The following is a 5,871-nucleotide window of genomic DNA, read 5'->3' as shown; positions in this document are numbered from 1 at the left end:
GTGAAGGCAATTGGTAGCTTTATGGCCTTGACATATATCTACTCTATTGGGAAGACCATCCTATTAACAAATGGTTGCATCTTGTTATCTCAACGTGATAGCTTGAAAGAGCTAGAGTTATTTCTAACTCTCTTCTCAAATTCATGTTAACCAACCAAGGTTTTGAGGATAACTTGGCGTCCTACATAGGTTAACCTAGAGAGTACAAACCTAATTAGTAAACGGGTATTCTGAGTTTATGCATCATCATCATAAACTTGGTTAGGGTAGTGTGCCCCTCAGAGGTGGACTTGTTAGCAAGCTGGAAAAAGAAGTCTTCTGAGCTCATGTGCCAAGGACCAAGCCTTTTCTATGGTAAGATTCCCCAGTGTAATAAATGCTGTCCTCTGAGGCCTTTTGGGAGAAGTTACCTACCTTCCTTTATTCAGCATCTACCACTCCAATCCAATCCACCCTATCTTTAAGCACAAAGATGTATGTTTTTCTACATAGAATAATGGAAGGAACATGGGTTTTGACATCTGAAAATCTAGGTTTAAATCCCAGTTTTGCTACTTTGTAGTTGAGTAGTAATTTGGAACAAGTTACCTAACCTCTCTGTGATTCAGTTTCCTCGTTTGCAAATTGGGCTTACCCAGTGGGGCTGATGGGAGGGATAATGTATATAAGAGACTTATTACAATCTCCAGAAAATAGTATACACTCAGTAAACACTCATTACAAATGTTGACAAGTGAGAAGTAGATTACTCTCAGGATCATAGTGTGGGAGGACACCCCATTGAACTCACTCCTTTTCTTGCCAATGGTATAGAGAAAACATTGTACCCTACTCCATTAACACTGCTTGTTACCTGAAAAACACAGCATATGGGAGGTTTCACTGTTACTTAACACAACTTTGACTTACTTTATCACTATTGATTAAAATTTCAGTTCCCATTTTGTGCAGTTTATAGATCCCTCTCCCTGAAATGACTTTCCATCCCCCTCCTTTTCCTCCTGCCCCTGGTACACAACTCAGATAATTCTTGTTTGTCCTTCAAAACTCACATGGAACTTTGTTTGCTGTCCTTCAAACAGGCTGAGCCTGTTCCTGTGTCAGGGCCTTTGCCCTTGTTGGTCCCTCCCTTGCATCATTTTGCCCCCAGAGCTTCCTAGACTGGCTGCTTCTCATCTTTTAATCTCAGCTTAAGTGTCACTATTTCAGAGAGAGAGCATTCCTGTCAATTCATGCACTTACCATCCAATCCACAGTCATTTTCTATCCCATTAACTGCATTGTTTTTTTCATCGGCTCATCACTACCTGAAGAAATGTCAGCTCATTTATTTTTCTTACATAATGTTCTGTCTTCTCCCACTAAGCTTGAATGGATCAGAACTTGTCTTTTTTTTTTTTTAACCACACATAGCTGTTGAATCTAGAACAGTGCTTGACACACAGTAGTGTTCAACAAAGATTTATGAATGTGATAAATGAGTACCTATCACCTGCTCTGGGAAGCCTTCCTTAACTACCAGGCTGGATTAGATACTTTTCCTTTGACCTTCCATTATCCTTTGGGCATGTTTCTTGGTGTTAGCACTTGAATTATAGAGTACTTGCTAATTGTGATATTTTAAAAATACCTCTTATGCATCCTCCCATGGTAGCAATCCTTTCAGAGGCATGATGGGAAAGAGGAAGGATAAGAGGTAAAACCCTAAAGGGGAGCAGTGTTGAAAATAATACTGGGTTGTCAGTGTGGGAATGCTAAATCAGTGGACTTTTCAATCCATTTCTAACTCAGAACTTTCCAGGGGTCTGGAGAGAGGAGAATATCTCCTTGGGAACCACAAGCCTACTTTGGAATAGCAGTAGAGTAGAATGGTGTCATTGTGCAGTCAGGTGTTGACTAGGCCCTGAGCCTCCCTCAGCTCCTGAGTGGTGTGGAAGGACTATAGAAGTTACTCATGTCATGGTTGGCAGTGTTGAGGGATTTGTAGCAAAAAAGGCTCAGTGAGCCTCTAACTGAGGGCTGACTGCTGGGTAGGGCATCAAATGAAAGCTGTTGTGAGCCTTAGGAATCCGCAACACAGAGAGGGCCAAAGCAGGGTCCTGGTCAGCAAAGAGCCAATACAAGAACCCACATGTGGGGCTGAGCGCTCTCTTCTGATGTAACATCAACCCAGTCAGCTCTGTAAAACCCAGATGCCATCTTGTCAGGTAGAGGGTTTGAGGAGAAATAGCCCTGACAGGGAATTAAACTTTGAACTGACTAATATTTAGGCAAAATTAAGCTATTTAAACTGGAAGAGGCAGAGATATCTTTAATTGACAAATTTGAGGTTCTTTCCACTCCACCTCCTCCCACCCATTATCTAGTGAGATAGAGACTGTAAAGATAGAGACTTTTTCCTTACAAAAAGTAAAGATAGGTGCCTTTTTACTTTTGAGTTTTATTAATATATGAAATCCAGCCCCTTGCCATATTTATTTTTCTTTTCTTCCCTCTCCTCTACTCGTTAGACTATGCACTCTTTGAGGACAGAATCTGTATCTTCCAATGATGTATTCCTATTTTCAGCACAAATGAGAGCCGCATTTTCAAGTAACCACATTACATTTTCTAGTAGGCACATTAAAAACTCAAAGGAAACAGGTAAAATTAATTTTAATACTATATTCTATTTAACTCAATATAATCAAAATATTATTACATGTAATCAATATAAAAATTATTAATGAGATTAAACATTTTTTTGGACTAAGTCTTTAAATTCTAATGTGTATTTTACATTTATAGCACCTCTAACTTTGTGCCAGCTACCTTTGAAATGCCACCTGTAGCTTGTACTTGTCTTGAGGGATTTTGCTGGGTTTCATATAATCCCTGCTGCAAAGCAGGTAAAAAGTAAATGGATGTGCAAGAGATGAATTTATAATACTAAATATTATCATTATAATATCTTCCTGCCTCTTAAGAAGTTTCTTTTTTTTTCAAAGTAGGTTAGTACAATAAATTATACTTTACCTTTGAAGTATGGGATCTGTAGTGCTTGACCAATAATACTTGGCATTAAATTTAGAAACAATAAAACATATATTTTAATATGTCATAAGAAGCACATTCAAGGATGACATTGGCTTCACTGTGTTTGTATCAATCATGGTTCAAAAAACTTGCAGTCCTTTGCATCATAAATATATGTATATTTTGTCCTCAATTACATGGGCCATAGCTGACTTTTGTGTAGGCTGGTATAATCTACTTTTGTATTTCACAGGATCCCAGAGTCCGGTGTTTTAAAATTCAATTGGGATGTTCTAAATCTAATTACTTATCCATTTTGTTGTCCATTGCTCAGCTTCCCCCAAATCAATAATGTGTACTTTGCTTAATTGAAGATTAATTTGATCAAAAAGACAGTCTGTGCCTTGTGGAAATTTCCAGTTGTATAAGATGGTCATCCTCATGATTATTTGGCTAATCATTTCCTATTTTGTACACTTGGAGTTGAAATTATTTGCTGTCTCTTTCTGAGGACTCTATTTTCTTTCTTGTGTTTGTCCTTATTGACTTTGAACATATTCTAATATGTCAAGAATTTTAATCTCCCACCCTCATCCCAAATTACTGTTGATCACAGTCAGGCAACGTCTCTTTCTATTTGTTATCTACTTTATAGGTATGAAATGACATTGATTCTGGAACAGAATGAGTGCCATGGGCTATATTGTGCAGAGATAACTATTACTGAGTGGTCCTCTTCCCCTAAGTAACATATACCACCACTTCACAATGGTTCCATTTCCAACATACTTTGCCACTTTGGTTCCATTTCCAACATACTTTGCCACTTTGCTACCGAGGTGTCTCTGACTAGGTTAGCATCTATAGTGGTGTGAACTAAAATAAAGTTTTAAGGCTCACCCCCCACCAGTTGACTGAATGGACCCCCTGGTGGCCAAAGGGATATCCCAAAACTAAATTGCCTGCCAGGAGGAGGGAGATCAGACATGCCTCATCATGCCTCTCTTCCTTCTTGAAGACATCCTTTGTAACCCATAAACAGGTCTAAGCAAGAAAAACCTGCAGGTCCTCAATTTATACAACAAATATTAGGTCTGGTGGCTTATCTCTGATAAACAACAGGTCCTTATGTTCAAACATTCCAAGCCTTTAGACAAAACTTTATGTCTTTAACCAATTACAAGTCAAAGAATCTTTAAACCCACCTATAACCTGTAAACCCACACTTCGAGATGACCCACTTTTTTGGGCCAAACCAATGTATGCCTCCCACATATTGATTTATGACTTTACCCGTAACTCCTGTCTCCCTGAAATGTATAAAACCAAACTGTAACCCAGCCATACTGAGTCCATTTGCTTAAGGCTTCTTGGGAGTGGCTCTGGGTCAAGAGTCTCAAATTTGGCTCTGAGTAAATCTCTTTAAAATTATTTTACAGAGTTTAGTCTTTTTTTTCCTGTTGACAATGGATAATAAATCTCACATAACAGTAGTTGTATGAAGCACAGAATTATCAATGACCCCTTATCAATAGCATTCTTGGTAACGAAACATAGATGGGCCAGCCTGGGCAAGAACAAGACCTCATGTCTACTAAAAATAGAAAAATTAGCCAGGTGTTGTGACAGAAGCCTGTAATCCCAGATACTCAGGAGGCTGAGGCAAGAAGATCACTTGAGCCAAGGAGTTTGAAGTTGCACTGAGCTATGATGAGGCCACTGCACTGTACCCAGGGCAGCAGAGTAAGACTCTATCTCAAAAAAAAAAAAAAAAAAAAAATAGAAAAGAAACTGAAATGGGGAGAGATACAAGCAACTCTGAGTCTTGCTCATGGGCCCCCACCAAAGCTAAGTATTATGACTTCTCTCTCTGACTAGGAAACTAGGCAGAGGCAGAGTTAATTGTAAGGCCATAACTGTCCTCCTTTGGATTCCCCCAAATGTTATTTCAGTGATTTCCTCTCTATTTTCTAGAGGATCTAGGCAGTCCTTACTCTGTGAATTTACTATGCTGAGGATTATGGTGCCCCTTCTTTCTTTCAACAATCTTTTATTTGGCACCTACCACATATCAAGCTCAGAAGATACAATGGGGAACAGGACAAATGGAGTCCCTTTCTCAGCATGCATGGACGACAAAAATCTTTGACTTCAGGATCAACATCACTTCTCAGGCAATCTTCTGCACCCTCGTCACTGATGCCTAACCCTAAACTATCTTGTTTTAGGTTTAGTTAGGAATAATCGTCCCAATAGCAATTTTTTTTAACTTAAGGGAATTGTTAATAGAGGTGACAATATTGGATATTTACAAATCGGGTATTCAGGATATTTACAAACTTACAAATTCTAGGTGAAGTATCCTGCTCCAACTTGTAATCCAGGTACATTTTGCTAGAAAACGTTAAGATTGAATCAAATCAAATACAGTATTTTAGAAATCTTTCAGGTGAAGCCTAGCTCTGGTTGCTAGGCAACCTGACACACTCTCAGGCAGGGACCAACTCGCCTGCCACACTTGACCATCTCTCCTGTGGTGGGACGCGGAGTCCCCATTGGCCCTCATCTCCTCTCACTTAGCTCTAATTGGTAGGAGAACCTCTCACTCCGCTCCCGTTGGCTCTCGCTGTCTCTCGCCTCTCCGTCATTGGCAGGTGGGCTCTCGTGCCACCCTACGTCACTCTCTCACCCCACTTCCTCGGCCCTCCGACTTTGTCCCCGCCCCTTCCCCCGCCCTTTCAGCCACGAGGGAAAAGTCTAGCGAGTCACCTCCTCTAGTTTCCTTACGATAGGTAGAAGCCGGATTGGGGGGCGGGCACTGCCCGGCTACTCTGCAGGCCACGATTGGCTGCTGGA

This window comes from Microcebus murinus, chromosome 11, assembly GCF_040939455.1.
Source record: "Microcebus murinus isolate Inina chromosome 11, M.murinus_Inina_mat1.0, whole genome shotgun sequence".
NCBI classification, from domain to species: Eukaryota; Metazoa; Chordata; class Mammalia; order Primates; family Cheirogaleidae; genus Microcebus; species Microcebus murinus.
The sequence above is the reverse complement of the archived record's forward strand: the minus strand, read 5'-3'. Positions refer to the sequence as shown.